At 37.5% G+C, this 21,271-nt stretch overlaps 1 long non-coding RNA gene across 1 annotated transcript; it reads right to left on the bottom strand.

Annotated features, from left to right (window-relative positions):
* Positions 1-10,087: 10,087 nt before the first annotated feature.
* LOC146498609 (uncharacterized) lies at positions 10,088-11,615 on the bottom strand. The gene is made up of 2 exons (XR_014870457.1): positions 11,392-11,615; positions 10,088-10,358 (listed from the first exon to the last, which is right to left on the bottom strand). It is a non-coding gene; the product is annotated as an uncharacterized LOC146498609 (long non-coding RNA).
* Positions 11,616-21,271: the final 9,656 nt, after the last annotated feature.

The raw sequence follows: 21,271 nt of genomic DNA, 5'->3' as shown, positions 1-21,271 counted from the left end.
AGAAGACTCAGACACACATATTTACGGCGTTATCTTATAGAATTCAATATCCATCCCCGTGCTGGGCAAACAGGTTTTGAAGCTGTTTGAGCTAAGATTTTCAAGTTATTCACATAATGAAAACCTATACTTTGTTTCGGGCGAATTCCCCCATTCAAATGCATGTAATCGTAGGAAACGCACTGTCTTGACGAAATAAAGCGTTTTTGTACAACTTCATATAAATAGCTGTAAGTCTTGATAGAAGAAGCATACACACATATTTGTGGCTTTCTCTTATACAATTCAAGATCCCCGTGCTGGGCAAACAGGTTTTGAAGCTGTTTGAGCTAAGATTTTCAAGTTATTCACATAATGAAAACCTATACTTTGTTTCGGCCGAATTCCCCCATTCAAATGCATGTAATCGTAGGAAACGCACTGTCTTGACGAAATAAAGCGTTTTTGTACAACTTCATATAAATAGCTGTAAGTTTTGATAGAAGACTCAGACACACATATTTACGGCGTTATCTTATAGAATTCAATATCCATCCCCGTGCTGGGCAAACAGGTTTTGAAGCTGTTTGAGCTAAGATTTTCAAGTTATTCACATAATGAAAACCTATACTTTGTTTCGGGCGAATTCCGCCATTCAAATGCATGTAATCGTAGGAAACGCACTGTCTTGACGAAATAAAGCGTTTTTGTACAACTTCATATAAATAGCTGTAAGTCTTGATAGAAGACTCAGACACACATATTTACGGTGTTATCTTATAGAATTCAATATCCATCCCCGTGCTGGGCAAACAGGTTTTGAAGCTGTTTGAGCTAAGATTTTCAAGTTATTCACATAATGAAAACCTATACTTTGTTTCGGGCGAATTCCACCATTCAAATGCATGTAATCGTAGGAAACGCACTGTCTTGACGAAATAAAGCGTTTTTGTACAACTTCATATAAATAGCTGTAAGTCTTGATAGAAGACTCAGACACACATATTTACGGCGTTATCTTATAGAATTCAATATCCATCCCCGTGCTGGGCAAACAGGTTTTGAAGCTGTTTGAGCTAAGATTTTCAAGTTATTCACATAATGAAAACCTATACTTTGTTTCGGGCGAATTCCCCCATTCAAATGCATGTAATCGTAGGAAACGCACTGTCTTGACGAAATAAAGCGTTTTTGTACAACTTCATATAAATAGCTGTAAGTCTTGATAGAAGAAGCATACACACATATTTGTGGCTTTCTCTTATACAATTCAAGATCCCCGTGCTGGGCAAACAGGTTTTGAAGCTGTTTGAGCTAAGATTTTCAAGTTATTCACATAATGAAAACCTATACTTTGTTTCGGCCGAATTCCCCCATTCAAATGCATGTAATCGTAGGAAACGCACTGTCTTGACGAAATAAAGCGTTTTTGTACAACTTCATATAAATAGCTGTAAGTTTTGATAGAAGACTCAGACACACATATTTACGGCGTTATCTTATAGAATTCAATATCCATCCCCGTGCTGGGCAAACAGGTTTTGAAGCTGTTTGAGCTAAGATTTTCAAGTTATTCACATAATGAAAACCTATACTTTGTTTCGGGCGAATTCCGCCATTCAAATGCATGTAATCGTAGGAAACGCACTGTCTTGACGAAATAAAGCGTTTTTGTACAACTTCATATAAATAGCTGTAAGTATTGATAGAAGAAGCATACACACATATTTGTGGCTTTCTCTTATACAATTCAAGATCCCCGTGCTGGGCAAACAGGTTTTGAAGCTGTTTGAGCTAAGATTTTCAAGTTATTCACATAATGAAAACCTATACTTTGTTTCGGGCGAATTCCCCCATTCAAATGCATGTAATCGTAGGAAACGCACTGTCTTGACGAAATAAAGCGTTTTTGTAAAACTTCATATAAATAGCTGTAAGTCTTGATAGAAGAAGCATACACACATATTTACGGCGTTATCTTATAGAATTCAATATCCATCCCCATGCTGGGCAAACAGGTTTTGAAGCTGTTTGAGCTAAGATTTTCAAGTTATTCACATAATGAAAACCTATACTTTGTTTCGGGCGAAATGCCCCATTCAAATGCATGTAATCGTAGGAAACGCACTGTCTTGACGAAATAAAGGGTTTTTGTCCAACTTCATATAAATAGCTTTAAGTTTTGATAGAAGAAGCATACACACATATTTGTGGATTTCTCTTATACAATTCAAGATCCCCGTGCTGGGCAAACAGGTTTTGAAACTGTTTGAGCTAAGATTTTCAAGTTATTCACATAATGAAAACATATAACTTGTTTTGGGCGAATTCCCCCATTCAAATGCATGTAATCGTAGGAAACGCACTGTCTTGACGAAATAAAGCGTTTTTGTACAACTTCATATAAATAGCTGTAAGTTTTGATAGAAGACTCAGACACACATATTTACGGCGTTATCTTATAGAATTCAATATCCATCCCCGTGCTGGGCAAACAGGTTTTGAAGCTGTTTGAGCTAAGATTTTCAAGTTATTCACATAATGAAAACCTATAATTTGTTTTGGGCGAATTCCCCCATTCAAATGCATGTAATCGTAGGAAACGCACTGTCTTGACGAAATAAAGCGTTTTTGTACAACTTCATATAAATAGCTGTAAGTTTTGATAGAAGACTCAGACACACATATTTACGGCGTTATCTTATAGAATTCAATATCCATCCCCGTGCTGGGCAAACAGGTTTTGAAGCTGTTTGAGCTAAGATTTTCAAGTTATTCACATAATGAAAACCTATACTTTGTTTCGGGCGAATTCCCCCATTCAAATGCATGTAATCGTAGGAAACGCACTGTCTTGACGAAATAAAGCGTTTTTGTACAACTTCATATAAATAGCTGTAAGTTTTGATAGAAGAAGCATACACACATATTTGTGGATTTCTCTTATACAATTCAAGATCCCCGTGCTGGGCAAACAGGTTTTGAAGCTGTTTGAGCTAAGATTTTCAAGTTATTCACATAATGAAAACCTATACTTTGTTTCGGCCGAATTCCCCCATTCAAATGCATGTAATCGTAGGAAACGCACTGTCTTGACGAAATAAAGCGTTTTTGTACAACTTCATATAAATAGCTGTAAGTTTTGATAGAAGACTCAGACACACATATTTACGGCGTTATCTTATACAATTCAATATCCATCCCCGTGCTGGGCAAACAGGTTTTGAAGCTGTTTGAGCTAAGATTTTCAAGTTATTCACACAATGAAAACCTATACTTTGTTTCGGGCGAATACCCCTGAACTGAACATGAGTGTGCTTAATAAACTGGCTAATTACAGCAGGATTTTCCTATCCTCGGTCAGAAGGCACAGGTGACTTATATGAGGAAAGAGAGGGTCCACAGCAATGATAGTTTAGGTTCCTTTAATCCAAAACATCTCCAGGAGTGAATTCGTGTGAGTATATGTAAGTGTATGTGTGTGGTTCTGTAAAATAACAGAAATTACAATTAGCAAACAATTAAAGTCAACCAAACTGATCTAAATAATACAGAAAGGGTTGAACAGAAATCTAATTCGAAAATGACTAAACCCCACCCCCTGGTGGACACAAATGGGCTGCTGCACAGGGATAGACTCCATCTTTACTTTGGGCAGCTCAGTTCACAAGGGTAGCGCCATTTTGGTCAAATCAACGTGAATATACAGTGACTCGTGGGTACACAAACTGCTGGAAAACTCTATAAAAGCATCACGCAATGTACATAGGCAAGTATATGATAAGTTACAACTATAGAACAAACAAATATAAGGCACTTACTTATCATTCACGCACACGCACGACACATATTCAGTACAACAGCCCAGCTCCACCAGCGCTATCACAGCAAACCAGCGCAAACACAAAACAAGGGATGGGAGGAATGTACCATCTTAGCAGTGATTAGAGGGGGTCCGTGGAACAGTCTATATACACAAATCACAGGGGTTTTATACACCCCCATTCAAATGCATGTAATCGTAGGAAACGCACTGTCTTGACGAAATAAAGCGTTTTTGTACAACTTCATATAAATAGCTGTAAGTCTTGATAGAAGACTCAGACACACATATTTACGGCGTTATCTTATAGAATTCAATATCCATCCCCGTGCTGGGCAAACAGGTTTTGAAGCTGTTTGAGCTAAGATTTTCAAGTTATTCACATAATGAAAACCTATACTTTGTTTCGGCCGAATTCCCCCATTCAAATGCATGTAATCGTAGGAAACGCACTGTCTTGACGAAATAAAGCGTTTTTGTACAACTTCATATAAATAGCTGTAAGTCTTGATAGAAGAAGCATACACACATATTTGTGGATTTCTCTTATACAATTCAAGATCCCTGTGCTGGGCAAACAGGTTTTGAAGCTGTTTGAGCTAAGATTTTCAAGTTATTCACATAATGAAAACCTATACTTTGTTTCGGCCGAATTCCCCCATTCAAATGCATGTAATCGTAGGAAACGCACTGTCTTGACGAAATAAAGCGTTTTTGTACAACTTCATATAAATAGCTGTAAGTTTTGATAGAAGACTCAGACACACATATTTACGGCATTATCTTATACAATTCAATATCCATCCCCGTGCTGGGCAAACAGGTTTTGAAGCTGTTTGAGCTAAGATTTTCAACTTATTCACATAATGAAAACATTTAACTTATTTTGGGCGAATTCCCCCATTCAAATGCATGTAATCGTAGGAAACGCACTGTCTTGACGAAATAAAGCGTTTTTGTACAACTTCATATAAATAGCTGTAAGTTTTGATAGAAGAAGCATACACACATATTTGTGGCTTTCTCTTATACAATTCAAGATCCCCGTGCTGGGCAAACAGGTTTTGAAGCTGTTTGAGCTAAGATTTTCAAGTTATTCACATAATGAAAACCTATACTTTGTTTCGGCCGAATTCCCCCATTCAAATGCATGTAATCGTAGGAAACGCACTGTCTTGACGAAATAAAGCGTTTTTGTACAACTTCATATAAATAGCTGTAAGTTTTGATAGAAGACTCAGACACACATATTTGTGGCTTTCTCTTATACAATTCAAGATCCCCGTGCTGGGCAAACAGGTTTTGAAGCTGTTTGAGCTAAGATTTTCAAGTTATTCACATAATGAAAACCTATACTTTGTTTCGGCCGAATTCCCCCATTCAAATGCATGTAATCGTAGGAAACGCACTGTCTTGACGAAATAAAGCGTTTTTGTACAACTTCATATAAATAGCTGTAAGTCTTGATAGAAGACTCAGACACACATATTTGTGGCTTTCTCTTATACAATTCAAGATCCCCGTGCTGGGCAAACAGGTTTTGAAGCTGTTTGAGCTAAGATTTTCAAGTTATTCACATAATGAAAACCTATACTTTGTTTCGGGCGAATTCCCCCATTCAAATGCATGTAATCGTAGGAAACGCACTGTCTTGACGAAATAAAGCGTTTTTGTACAACTTCATATAAATAGCTGTAAGTTTTGATAGAAGACTCAGACACACATATTTGTGGCTTTCTCTTATACAATTCAAGATCCCCGTGCTGGGCAAACAGGTTTTGAAGCTGTTTGAGCTAAGATTTTCAAGTTATTCACATAATGAAAACCTATACTTTGTTTCGGCCGAATTCCCCCATTCAAATGCATGTAATCGTAGGAAACGCACTGTCTTGACGAAATAAAGCGTTTTTGTACAACTTCATATAAATAGCTGTAAGTCTTGATAGAAGACTCAGACACACATATTTACGGCGTTATCTTATAGAATTCAATATCCATCCCCGTGCTGGGCAAACAGGTTTTGAAGCTGTTTGAGCTAAGATTTTCAAGTTATTCACATAATGAAAACCTATACTTTGTTTCGGCCGAATTCTACGGTGGCCCTGAGAGGCCAAAAGCGCTGCAAAAAGAAAAACATTTGCAAAAACAAAAAGCGCTGCAAAAAGAAAAACACTTGCAAAAACAAAAAGCGCTGCAAAAAGAAAAACACTTGCAAAAACAAAAAGCGCTGCAAAAAGAAAAACACTTGCAAAAACATAAAGCGCTGCAAAAAGAAAAACACTTGCAAAAACAAAAAGCGCTGCAAAAAGAAAAACACTTGCAAAAACAAAAAGCGCTGCAAAAAGAAAAACACTTGCAAAAACAAAAAGCGCTGCAAAAAGAAAAACACTTGCAAAAACAAAAAGCGCTGCAAAAAGAAAAACACTTGCAAAAACAAAAAGCGCTGCAAAAAGAAAAACACTTGCAAAAAGAAAAACACTTGCAAAAACAAAAAGCGCTGCAAAAAGAAAAACACTTGCAAAAACAAAAAGCGCTGCAAAAAGAAAAACACTTGCAAAAACAAAAAGCGCTGCAAAAAGAAAAACACTTGCAAAAAGAAAAGCGCTGCAAAAAGAAAAGCGCTGCAAAAGCACACACAACACAACGGAAATAGGAAAAAACACAACGGAAATGTTTCTGGGGAGACAATAACCGGACGGACCAGTTGACCAAAACATGCTAACAAGTGCACTGGGACTGGGAGACACTTCAACGAAGTGGAAGCAGAGCGGCCAAAGAGTAAACTTCCAAAAGTAAGTTCTGAATATTATGTCACTTATTTATGTGCAAATGTTTAATAACGAGGAACATTAAAACATTACTGTTGGCCACATGCCGGCAAAGTTATGTGACATTAGCGATGCTTGTACTTTCAGCGTTTACTTTGTTTTTAAAGTCTTTACTTTATACTCCGTTAGATAGTCGACCTTAATCTTACAGAGAATGTGATGATTTTGTGGATAATTAAAGTCAGTCATATATCCACAAACACAACAGGCTGAAAGTCAGTGATGCTGCTCGGTTTGCAGTCCTGAATATCACGGCACAAGCAGGATTCACTGCACTGTTAATGTTAATTATGTTATATTGCTGCCTCTGTTCGGTGGTGTTGAGCCAAACGGACTTTAACGTGTGTTTGAACGAGCTGACGGTTCACTCATTGTAGCGACTTCCACAGTCGCTAGAGCCCGGGGATGGAGCCCGCCTATTTGCCTGACACGCTGTCAACTTTAGCAATAATGCGAGAGGTGGAATTGTTTGCTTGTTTATTAAAGTGTTTACAGAGTAATGTCATCTCGAGATTTGGACTCTTACAACGTCACAGGCTCTAATGTAACAAGACGAAACATGTTGTGCAGCGGTCAACAAAAACTACGGCTACCCAGCCCTCCTCTCTGTCAAAATCAAAACCAGTGAATGACAGACTGACAACGCCCTCTTAATGTCACCGCTAGCACCCACGTGACTCCCATTACACATCACCATAGCAACCAAACAAATGAAAACCCAGTGATCATCAAAAAATTCAATACATTTAATTATGGTTCCTACACTCATTAAGCTGAAAGAAAGATGCTTTAATCACAGCAGTCACACATGTGTCCACTGTACCAGCTGGGAACTCTTCTTGTTCAGCACTTGTAATAACACTAAATCCTCCTGTTTGTAGCAGTGTATACACCTGAGACTGTCACCTGTCTGTCTGTCCTGCACTCTGTCTCTGTTTCTTTCTCTCTGATTGTGGAATAAAAGTATGAACATGTATTTATAAGTTACACTTGTGTTTGAATCCTGCAGCTTATCACACATTTGATTTCCATGTGTGACGACTGCAAGTGTCCAGAGTGAGGACAGACTGAGGGACCCACTGCTGCACATCATCTGTGAGGCTTTGCACCCCCAATGATCCACGAGGACAAACTCAGCAGTGTGTGAGGAAGAGGAGGAGGAAGAGCCAGCAGCAGCTGACAGATGGAGTGAATAGACAGACTGTTCCCTGTTTGTGAAGGACTGCTAGGAAAGTTTAACATAACTAACTGTCTGTCCTGAATCAGTCTTATTAGGTAATGTTCAAATAATGTTATCATCCAGTGTTTTCAGTGTGGGAGAAAGTACTCAGGGCCTTCAAGTTACACACTATGAAAGGCAGCAACAAGTTTAATATTCAGAAACCTAAAGTATGTATCATCAGCTGAATGGAGCTAAAAATAATTGTTTGTTTCAGTTCTATGAAGCTTTGAGTATTTTGGATTAGTAGCACTGCTGTGTTTGTTGCATCATATCGCTGTAATTGTTTATATGCTTTATATATTCTGAGGTAAGTTGATCTATAGTGTTACATCATATTCTATAAGGATGTTATGTGTTTGTAGACTTTCTGCCCAGTTTGACCCATTTAGCAGAAGTCAGCCTTTTTAAGGCTCTGATATCTATTCTGTATGACTTAAAGCAGTTATGACATGGTCTGATTTTCTCACCCAATAAAGGAATATTCAATATATCAGTCTACTCTTCACTCTTCAACAGTTATCACAGCTCGTACATTTGCTTCTTCCACACATATATATAAGCATTGAGCCAAATTTAGTAATAATGCCAACATATTAAAAGAACAATATTCGTCTCTTATATATAATACATCTATATATACACTGTCACAGATACTTGAGTGTCTTTAAGGGAAGATTTAAGGTGATAGGAAATATAAATAAATGCAACTTGAATCTTTACTGAAGCTCAGTGTTTGACACAGAGTTCACTCACATGTGCTGTACCAGTGTACCTGCACATGTGATGTGACAATAGAAGTGATTTGATTTGAGAGTTCAAACTCACTGCTGTAATAACTGATAATGATTAATATAATAACTATAATATTGGCCATCTCATATTTACACTGACTTTAGTCTCATGAACAACATTAGCTAATTGTTATTTACTAAGCTAATCTTATATGACTGTTCAGTACAGATATGAAGCCCAACAATCATGTTTTACAGTCCTGTGGTCTCAGCCTCAGATACTTATTAAATCACACAAAGCTCGTGTAGAAACAAACAAACGAACAAAATATGTTCTCCTTCATTTCTGTCAACCACACGTTTCCCGCTATCATGGTTGCTAGGCAACCTGGGCAGCGCGACGGAGGCTAGACCGTCCCATTTCACAAGCCTCACACTTCCGGCCTTAGCGGTCTTTGAGTACGCGGCCCTTGAGGACCGTTGAGGCTGCGTACTTTAAGGCTGCAGACCCTGAATTGGGATACAGCAATTCAGGGACTGTTTCCCAATTCAGGGTCTGAAATGGGACGGTCTAGCCTCCGTCGCGCTGCCCAGGTTGCCTAGCAACCATGATAGCGGGAAACGTGTGGTTGACAGAATAACAATGAATAACAATTAGCTAATGTTGTTCATGAGACTAAAGTCAGTGTAAATATGAGATGGCCAATATTATAGTTATTATATTAATCATTATCAGTTATTACAGCAGTGAGTTTGAACTCTCAAATCAAATCACTTCTATTGTCACATCACATGTGCAGGTACACTGGTACAGCACATGTGAGTGAACTCACTTCAGTAAAGATTCAAGTTGCATTTATTTATATTTCCTATCACCTTAAATCTTCCCTTAAAGACACTCAAGTATCTGTGACAGTGTATATATAGATGTATTATATATAAGAGACGAATATTGTTCTTTTAATATGTTGGCATTATTACTAAATTTGGCTCAATGCTTACATATATGTGTGGAAGAAGCAAATGTACGAGCTGTGATAACTGTTTCTGATAGAATGAAGAGTAAACTGATATATTGAATATTCCTTTATTGGGTGAGAAAATCAGACCATGTCATAACTGCTTTAAGTCATACAGAATAGATATCAGAGCCTTAAAAAGGCTGACTTCTGCTAAATGGGTCAAACTGGGCAGAAAGTCTACAAACACATAACATCCTTATAGAATATGATGTAACTCTATAGATCAACTTACCTCAGAATATATAACGCATATAAACAATTACAGCGATATGATGCAACAAACACAGCAGTGCTACTGATCCAAAATACTCAAAGCTTCATAGAACTGAAACAAACAATTATTTTTAGCTCCATTCAGCTGCTGATACATACTTTAGGTTTCTGAATATTAAACTTGTTGCTGCCTTTCATAGTGTGTAACTTGAAGGCCCTGAGTACTTTCTCCCACACTGAAAACACTGGGATGATAACATTATTTGAACATTACCTAATAAGACTGATTCAGGACAGACAATTAGTTATTCTAAACTTTCCTAGCAGTCCTTCACAAACAGGGAACAGTCTGTCTATTCACTCCATCTGTCAGCTGCTGCTGGCTCTTCCTCCTCCTCTTCCTCACACACTGCTGAGTTTCTCCTGGTGGATCATTGGGGGTGCAAAGCCTCACAGATGATGTGCAGCAGTGGGTCCCTCAGTCTGTCCTCACTCTGGACACTTGCAGTCGTCACACATGGAAATCAAATGTGTGATAAGCTGCAGGATTCAAACACAAGTGTAACTTATAAATACATGTTCATACTTTTATTCCACAATCAGAGAGAAAGAAACAGAGACAGAGTGCAGGACAGACAGACAGGTGACAGTCTCAGGTGTATACACTGCTACAAACAGGAGGATTTAGTGTTATTACAAGTGCTGAACAAGAAGAGTTCCCAGCTGGTACAGTGGACACATGTGTGACTGCTGTGATTAAAGCATCTTTCTTTCAGCTTAATGAGTGTAGGAACCATAATTAAATGTATTGAATTTTTTGATGATCACTGGGTTTTCATTTGTTTGGTTGCTATGGTGATGTGTAATGGGAGTCACGTGGGTGCTAGCGGCGACATTAAGAGGGCGTTGTCAGTCTGTCATTCACTGGTTTTGATTTTGACAGAGAGGAGGGCTGGGTAGCCGTAGTTTTTGTTGACATGTTTCGTCTTGTTACATTAGAGCCTGTGACGTTGTAAGAGTCCAAATCTCGAGATGACATTACTCTGTAAACACTTTAATAAACAAGCAAACAATTCCACCTCTCGCATTATTGCTAAAGTTGACAGCGTGTCAGGCAAATAGGCGGGCTCCATCCCCGGGCTCTAGCGACTGTGGAAGTCGCTACAATGAGTGAACCGTCAGCTCGTTCAAACACACGTTAAAGTCCGTTTGGCTCAACACCACCGAACACAGGCAGCAATATAACATAATTAACATTAACAGTGCAGTGAATCCTGCTTGTGCCGTGATATTCAGGACTGCAAACCGAGCAGCATCACTGACTTTCAGCCTGTTGTGTTTGTGGATATATGACTGACTTTAATTATCCACAAAATTATCACATTCTCTGTAAGATTAAGGTCGACTATCTAACGGAGTATAAAGTAAAGACTTTAAAACAAAGTAAACGCTGAAAGTACAAACATCGCTAATGTCACATAACTTTGCCGGCATGTGGCCAACAGTAATGTTTTAATGTTCCTCGTTATTAAACATTTGCACATAAATAAGTGACATAATATTCAGAACTTACTTTTGGAAGTTTACTCTTTGGCCGCTCTGCTTCCACTTCGTTGAAGTGTCTCCCAGTCCCAGTGCACTTGTTAGCATGTTTTGGTCAACTGGTCCGTCCGGTTATTGTCTCCCCAGAAACATTTCCGTTGTGTTTTTTCCTATTTCCGTTGTGTTGTGTGTGCTTTTGCAGCGCTTTTCTTTTTGCAGCACTTTTCTTTTTGCAAGTGTTTTTCTTTTTGCAGCGCTTTTTGTTTTTGCAAGTGTTTTTCTTTTTGCAGCACTTTTTGTTTTTGCAAATGTTTTTCTTTTTGCAGCGCTTTTTGTTTTTGCAAGTGTTTTTCTTTTTGCAGCGCTTTTTGTTTTTGCAAGTGTTTTTCTTTTTGCAAGTGTTTTTCTTTTTGCAGCGCTTTTTGTTTTTGCAAGTGTTTTTCTTTTTGCAAGTGTTTTTCTTTTTGCAGCGCTTTTTGTTTTTGCAAGTGTTTTTCTTTTTGCAAGTGTTTTTCTTTTTGCAGCGCTTTTTGTTTTTGCAAGTGTTTTTCTTTTTGCAGCGCTTTTTGTTTTTGCAAGTGTTTTTCTTTTTGCAGCGCTTTTTGTTTTTGCAAGTGTTTTTCTTTTTGCAGCGCTTTTGGCCTCTCAGGGCCACCGTAGAATTCCCCCATTCAAATGCATGTAATCGTAGGAAACGCACTGTCTTGACGAAATAAAGCGTTTTTGTACAACTTCATATAAATAGCTGTAAGTCTTGATAGAAGACTCAGACACACATATTTGTGGCTTTCTCTTATACAATTCAAGATCCCCGTGCTGGGCAAACAGGTTTTGAAGCTGTTTGAGCTAAGATTTTCAAGTTATTCACATAATGAAAACCTATACTTTGTTTCGGGCGAATTCCCCCATTCAAATGCATGTAATCGTAGGAAACGCACTGTCTTGACGAAATAAAGCGTTTTTGTACAACTTCATATAAATAGCTGTAAGTCTTGATAGAAGACTCAGACACACATATTTGTGGCTTTCTCTTATACAATTCAAGATCCCCGTGCTGGGCAAACAGGTTTTGAAGGTGTTTGAGCTAAGATTTTCAAGTTATTCACATAATGAAAACCTATACTTTGTTTCGGCCGAATTCCCCCATTCAAATGCATGTAATCGTAGGAAACGCACTGTCTTGACGAAATAAAGCGTTTTTGTACAACTTCATATAAATAGCTGTAAGTTTTGATAGAAGACTCAAACATACATATTTACGGCGTTATCTTATAGAATTCAATATCCATCCCCGTGCTGGGCAAACAGGTTTTGAAGCTGTTTGAGCTAAGATTTTCAAGTTATTCACATAATGAAAACCTATACTTTGTTTCGGCCGAATTCCCCCATTCAAATGCATGTAATCGTAGGAAACGCACTGTCTTGACGAAATAAAGCGTTTTTGTACAACTTCATATAAATAGCTGTAAGTTTTGATAGAAGACTCAGACACACATATTTGTGGCTTTCTCTTATACAATTCAAGATCCCCGTGCTGGGCAAACAGGTTTTGAAGCTGTTTGAGCTAAGATTTTCAAGTTATTCACATAATGAAAACCTATACTTTGTTTCGGCCGAATTCCCCCATTCAAATGCATGTAATCGTAGGAAACGCACTGTCTTGACGAAATAAAGCGTTTTTGTACAACTTCATGTAAATAGCTGTAAGTTTTGATAGAAGACTCAGACACACATATTTGTGGCTTTCTCTTATACAATTCAAGATCCCCGTGCTGGGCAAACAGGTTTTGAAGCTGTTTGAGCTAAGATTTTCAAGTTATTCACATAATGAAAACCTATACTTTGTTTCGGGCGAATTCCCCCATTCAAATGCATGTAATCGTAGGAAACGCACTGTCTTGACGAAATAAAGCGTTTTTGTACAACTTCATATAAATAGCTGTAAGTTTTGATAGAAGACTCAGACATACATATTTACGGCGTTATCTTATAGAATTCAATATCCATCCCTGTGCTGGGCAAACAGGTTTTGAAGCTGTTTGAGCTAAGATTTTCAAGTTATTCACATAATGAAAACCTATACTTTGTTTCGGCCAAAGTCCCCCATTCAAATGCATGTAATCGTAGGAAACGCACTGTCTTGACGAAATAAAGCGTTTTTGTACAACTTCATATAAATAGCTGTAAGTTTTGATAGAAGACTCAGACACACATATTTGTGGCTTTCTCTTATACAATTCAAGATCCCCGTGCTGGGCAAACAGGTTTTGAAGCTGTTTGAGCTAAGATTTTCAAGTTATTCACATAATGAAAACCTATACTTTGTTTCGGCCGAATTCCCCCATTCAAATGCATGTAATCGTAGGAAACGCACTGTCTTGACGAAATAAAGCGTTTTTGTACAACTTCATATAAATAGCTGTAAGTTTTGATAGAAGACTCAGACACACATATTTACGGCGTTATCTTATAGAATTCAATATCCATCCCCGTGCTGGGCAAACAGGTTTTGAAGCTGTTTGAGCTAAGATTTTCAAGTTATTCACATAATGAAAACCTATACTTTGTTTCGGCCGAATTCCCCCATTCAAATGCATGTAATCGTAGGAAACGCACTGTCTTGACGAAATAAAGCGTTTTTGTACAACTTCATTTAAATAGCTGTAAGTTTTGATAGAAGAAGCATACACACATATTTGTGGCTTTCTCTTATACAATTCCAGATCCCTGTGCTGGGCAAACAGGTTTTGAAGCTGTTTGAGCTAAGATTTTCAAGTTATTCACATAATGAAAACCTATACTTTGTTTGGGCCGAATTCCCCCATTCAAATGCATGTAATCGTAGGAAACGCACTGTCTTGACGAAATAAAGCGTTTTTGTACAACTTCATATAAATAGCTGTAAGTTTTGATAGAAGACTCAGACATACATATTTACGGCGTTATCTTATAGAATTCAATATCCATCCCTGTGCTGGGCAAACAGGTTTTGAAGCTGTTTGAGCTAAGATTTTCAAGTTATTCACATAATGAAAACCTATACTTTGTTTCGGCCAAAGTCCCCCATTCAAATGCATGTAATCGTAGGAAACGCACTGTCTTGACGAAATAAAGCGTTTTTGTACAACTTCATATAAATAGCTGTAAGTTTTGATAGAAGACTCAGACACACATATTTGTGGCTTTCTCTTATACAATTCAAGATCCCCGTGCTGGGCAAACAGGTTTTGAAGCTGTTTGAGCTAAGATTTTCAAGTTATTCACATAATGAAAACCTATACTTTGTTTCGGCCGAATTCCCCCATTCAAATGCATGTAATCGTAGGAAACGCACTGTCTTGACGAAATAAAGCGTTTTTGTACAACTTCATATAAATAGCTGTAAGTTTTGATAGAAGACTCAGACACACATATTTACGGCGTTATCTTATAGAATTCAATATCCATCCCCGTGCTGGGCAAACAGGTTTTGAAGCTGTTTGAGCTAAGATTTTCAAGTTATTCACATAATGAAAACCTATACTTTGTTTCGGCCGAATTCCCCCATTCAAATGCATGTAATCGTAGGAAACGCACTGTCTTGACGAAATAAAGCGTTTTTGTACAACTTCATTTAAATAGCTGTAAGTTTTGATAGAAGAAGCATACACACATATTTGTGGCTTTCTCTTATACAATTCCAGATCCCTGTGCTGGGCAAACAGGTTTTGAAGCTGTTTGAGCTAAGATTTTCAAGTTATTCACATAATGAAAACCTATACTTTGTTTCGGCCGAATTCCCCCATTCAAATGCATGTAATCGTAGGAAACGCACTGTCTTGACGAAATAAAGCGTTTTTGTACAACTTCATATAAATAGTTGTAAGTTTTGATAGAAGACTCAGACATACATATTTACGGCGTTATCTTATAGAATTCAATATCCATCCCTGTGCTGGGCAAACAGGTTTTGAAGCTGTTTGAGCTAAGATTTTCAAGTTATTCACATAATGAAAACCTATACTTTGTTTCGGCCAAAGTCCCCCATTCAAATGCATGTAATCGTAGGAAACGCACTGTCTTGACGAAATAAAGCGTTTTTGTACAACTTCATATAAATAGCTGTAAGTTTTGATAGAAGACTCAGACACACATATTTGTGGCTTTCTCTTATACAATTCAAGATCCCCGTGCTGGGCAAACAGGTTTTGAAGCTGTTTGAGCTAAGATTTTCAAGTTATTCACATAATGAAAACCTATACTTTGTTTCGGCCGAATTCCCCCATTCAAATGCATGTAATCGTAGGAAACGCACTGTCTTGACGAAATAAAGCGTTTTTGTACAACTTCATATAAATAGCTGTAAGTTTTGATAGAAGACTCAGACACACATATTTACGGCGTTATCTTATAGAATTCAATATCCATCCCCGTGCTGGGCAAACAGGTTTTGAAGCTGTTTGAGCTAAGATTTTCAAGTTATTCACATAATGAAAACCTATACTTTGTTTCGGCCGAATTCCCCCATTCAAATGCATGTAATCGTAGGAAACGCACTGTCTTGACGAAATAAAGCGTTTTTGTACAACTTCATTTAAATAGCTGTAAGTTTTGATAGAAGAAGCATACACACATATTTGTGGCTTTCTCTTATACAATTCCAGATCCCTGTGCTGGGCAAACAGGTTTTGAAGCTGTTTGAGCTAAGATTTTCAAGTTATTCACATAATGAAAACCTATACTTTGTTTGGGCCGAATTCCCCCATTCAAATGCATGTAATCGTAGGAAACGCACTGTCTTGACGAAATAAAGCGTTTTTGTACAACTTCATATAAATAGCTGTAAGTTTTGATAGAAGACTCAGACATACATATTTACGGCGTTATCTTATAGAATTCAATATCCATCCCTGTGCTGGGCAAACAGGTTTTGAAGCTGTTTGAGCTAAGATTTTCAAGTTATTCACATAATGAAAACCTATACTTTGTTTCGGCCAAATTCCCCCATTCAAATGCATGTAATCGTAGGAAACGCACTGTCTTGACGAAATAAAGCGTTTTTGTACAACTTCATATAAATAGCTGTAAGTTTTGATAGAAGACTCAGACACACATATTTGTGGCTTTCTCTTATACAATTCAAGATCCCCGTGCTGGGCAAACAGGTTTTGAAGCTGTTTGAGCTAAGATTTTCAAGTTATTCACATAATGAAAACCTATACTTTGTTTGGGCCGAATTCCCCCATTCAAATGCATGTAATCGTAGGAAACGCACTGTCTTGACGAAATAAAGCGTTTTTGTACAACTTCATATAAATAGCTGTAAGTCTTGATAGAAGACTCAGACACACATATTTGTGGCTTTCTCTTATACAATACAAGATCCCTGTGCTGGGCAAACAGGTTTTGAAGCTGTTTGAGCTAAGATTTTCAAGTTATTCACATAATGAAAACCTATACTTTGCTTCGGCCGAATTCCCCCATTCAAATGCATGTAATCGTAGGAAACGCACTGTCTTGACGAAATAAAGCGTTTTTGTACAACTTCATATAAATAGCTGTAAGTCTTGATAGAAGACTCAGACACACATATTTACGGCGTTATCTTATAGAATTCAATATCCATCCCCGTGCTGGGCAAACATGTTTTGAAGCTGTTTGAGCTAAGATTTTCAAGTTATTCACATAATGAAAACCTATACTTTGTTTCGGCCGAATTCCCCCATTCAAATGCATGTAATCGTAGGAAACGCACTGTCTTGACGAAATAAAGCGTTTTTGTACAACTTCATATAAATAGCTGTAAGTCTTGATAGAAGACTCAGACACACATATTTGTGGCTTTCTCTTATACAATTCAAGATCCCTGTGCTGGGCAAACAGGTTTTGAAGCTGTTTGAGCTAAGATTTTCAAGTTATTCACATAATGAAAACCTATACTTTGTTTCGGCCGAATTCCCCCATTCAAATGCATGTAATCGTAGGAAACGCACTGTCTTGACGAAATAAAGCGTTTTTGTACAACTTCATATAAATAGCTGTAAGTTTTGATAGAAGACTCAGACACACATATTTACGGCGTTATCTTATAGAATTCAATATCCATCCCCGTGCTGGGCAAACAGGTTTTGAAGCTGTTTGAGCTAAGATTTTCAAGTTATTCACATAATGAAAACCTATACTTTGTTTCGGCCGAATTCCCCCATTCAAATGCATGTAATCGTAGGAAACGCACTGTCTTGACAAAATAAAGCGTTTTTGTACAACTTCATTTAAATAGCTGTAAGTTTTGATAGAAGAAGCATACACACATATTTGTGGCTTTCTCTTATACAATTCCAGATCCCTGTGCTGGGCAAACAGGTTTTGAAGCTGTTTGAGCTAAGATTTTCAAGTTTTTCACATAATGAAAACCTATACTTTGTTTGGGCCGAATTCCCCCATTCAAATGCATGTAATCGTAGGAAACGCACTGTCTTGACGAAATAAAGCGTTTTTGTACAACTTCATATAAATAGCTGTAAGTCTTGATAGAAGACTCAGACACACATATTTGTGGCTTTCTCTTATACAATTCAAGATCCCTGTGCTGGGCAAACAGGTTTTGAAGCTGTTTGAGCTAAGATTTTCAAGTTATTCACATAATGAAAACCTATACTTTGTTTCGGCCGAATTCCCCCATTCAAATGCATGTAATCGTAGGAAACGCACTGTCTTGACGAAATAAAGCGTTTTTGTACAACTTCATATAAATAGCTGTAAGTTTTGATAGAAGACTCAGACACACATATTTACGGCGTTATCTTATAGAATTCAATATCCATCCCCGTGCTGGGCAAACAGGTTTTGAAGCTGTTTGAGCTAAGATTTTCAAGTTATTCACATAATGAAAACCTATACTTTGTTTCGGCCGAATTCCCCCATTCAAATGCATGTAATCGTAGGAAACGCACTGTCTTGACGAAATAAAGCGTTTTTGTACAACTTCATATAAATAGCTGTAAGTCTTGATAGAAGACTCAGACACACATATTTACGGCGTTATCTTATAGAATTCAATATCCATCCCCGTGCTGGGCAAACAGGTTTTGAAGCTGTTTGAGCTAAGATTTTCAAGTTATTCACATAATGAAAACCTATACTTTGTTTCGGGCGAGTTCCCCATTCAAATGCATGTAATCGTAGGAAACGCACTGTCTTGACGAAATAAAGCGTTTTTGTACAACTTCATATAAATAGCTGTAAGTCTTGATAGAAGACTCAGACACACATATTTGTGGCTTTCTCTTATACAATTCAAGATCCCCGTGCTGGGCAAACAGGTTTTGAAGCTGTTTGAGCTAAGATTTTCAAGTTATTCACATAATGAAAACCTATACTTTGTTTCGGCCGAATTCCCCCATTCAAATGCATGTAATCGTAGGAAACGCACTGTCTTGACGAAATAAAGCGTTTTTGTACAACTTCATATAAATAGCTGTAAGTCTTGATAGAAGACTCAGACACACATATTTACGGCGTTATCTTATAGAATTCAATATCCATCCCCGTGCTGGGCAAACAGGTTTTGAAGCTGTTTGAGCTAAGATTTTCAAGTTATTCACATAATGAAAACCTATACTTTGTTTCGGCCGAATTCCCCCATTCAAATGCATGTAATCGTAGGAAACGCACTGTCTTGACGAAATAAAGCGTTTTTGTACAACTTCATATAAATAGCTGTAAGTTTTGATAGAAGACTCAGACACACATATTTACGGCGTTATCTTATAGAATTCAATATCCATCCCCGTGCTGGGCAAACAGGTTTTGAAGCTGTTTGAGCTAAGATTTTCAAGTTATTCACATAATGAAAACCTATACTTTGTTTCGGCCGAATTCCCCCATTCAAATGCATGTAATCGTAGGAAACGCACTGTCTTGACGAAATAAAGCGTTTTTGTACAACTTCATTTAAATAGCTGTAAGTTTTGATAGAAGAAGCATACACACATATTTGTGGCTTTCTCTTATACAATTCCAGATCCCTGTGCTGGGCAAACAGGTTTTGAAGCTGTTTGAGCTAAGATTTTCAAGTTATTCACATAATGAAAACCTATACTTTGTTTCGGCCGAATTCCCCCATTCAAATGCATGTAATCGTAGGAAACGCACTGTCTTGACGAAATAAAGCGTTTTTGTACAACTTCATATAAATAGCTGTAAGTTTTGATAGAAGACTCAGACACACATATTTACGGCGTTATCTTATAGAATTCAATATCCATCCCCGTGCTGGGCAAACAGGTTTTGAAGCTGTTTGAGCTAAGATTTTCAAGTTATTCACATAATGAAAACCTATACTTTGTTTCGGCCGAATTCCCCCATTCAAATGCATGTAATCGTAGGAAACGCACTGTCTTGACGAAATAAAGCGTTTTTGTACAACTTCATATAAATAGCTGTAAGTCTTGATAGAAGACTCAGACACACATATTTACGGCGTTATCTTATAGAATTCAATATCCATCCCCGTGCTGGGCAAACAGGTTTTGAAGCTGTTTGAGCTAAGATTTTCAAGTTATTCACATAATGAAAACCTATACTTTGTTTCGGCCGAATTCCCCCATTCAAATGCATGTAATCGTAGGAAACGCACTGTCTTGACGAAATAAAGCGTTTTTGTACAACTTCATATAAATAGCTGTAAGTCTTGATAGAAGACTCAGACACACATATTTGTGGCTTTCTCTTATACAATTCAAGATCCCCGTGCTGGGCAAACAGGTTTTGAAGCTGTTTGAGCTAAGATTTTCAAGTTATTCACATAATGAAAACCTATACTTTGTTTCGGCCGAATTCCCCCATTCAAATGCATGTAATCGTAGGAAACGCACTGTCTTGACGAAATAAAGCGTTTTTGTACAACTTCATATAAATAGCTGTAAGTCTTGATAGAAGACTCAGACACACATATTTACGGCGTTATCTTATAGAATTCAATATCCATCCCCGTGCTGGGCAAACAGGTTTTGAAGCTGTTTGAGCTAAGATTTTCAAGTTATTCACATAATGAAAACCTATACTTTGTTTCGGGCGAATTCCCCCATTCAAATGCATGTAATCGTAGGAAACGCACTGTCTTGACGAAATAAAGCGTTTTTGTACAACTTCATATAAATAGCTGTAAGTTTTGATAGAAGACTCAGACACACATATTTACGGCGTTATCTTATAGAATTCAATATCCATCCCCGTGCTGGGCAAACAGGTTTTGAAGCTGTTTGAGCTAAGATTTTCAAGTTATTCACATAATGAAAACCTATACTTTGTTTCGGCCGAATTCCCCCATTCAAATGCATGTAATCGTAGGAAACGCACTGTCTTGACGAAATAAAGCGTTTTTGTACAACTTCATTTAAATAGCTGTAAGTTTTGATAGAAGAAGCATACACACATATTTGTGGCTTTCTCTTATACAATTCAAGATCCCTGTGCTGGGCAAACAGGTTTTGAAGCTGTTTGAGCTAAGATTTTCAAGTTATTCACATAATGAAAACCTATACTTTGTTTCGGCCGAATTCCCCCATTCAAATGCATGTAATCGTAGGAAACGCACTGTCTTGACGAAATAAAGCGTTTTTGTACAACTTCATATAAATAGCTGTAAGTTTTGATAGAAGACTCAGACACACATATTTACGGCGTTATCTTATAGAATTCAATATCCATCCCCGTGCTGGGCAAACAGGTTTTGAAGCTGTTTGAGCTAAGATTTTCAAGTTATTCACATAATGAAAACCTATACTTTGTTTCGGCCGAATTCCCCCATTCAAATGCATGTAATCGTAGGAAACGCACTGTCTTGACGAAATAAAGCGTTTTTGTACAACTTCATATAAATAGCTGTAAGTCTTGATAGAAGACTCAGACACACATATTTACGGCGTTAT

Source organism: Neolamprologus multifasciatus, chromosome 17 (genome assembly GCF_963576455.1).
Source record: "Neolamprologus multifasciatus chromosome 17, fNeoMul1.2, whole genome shotgun sequence".
Taxonomy (NCBI): domain Eukaryota; kingdom Metazoa; phylum Chordata; class Actinopteri; order Cichliformes; family Cichlidae; genus Neolamprologus; species Neolamprologus multifasciatus.
This window is presented reverse-complemented; position numbering and strand designations above follow the sequence as displayed.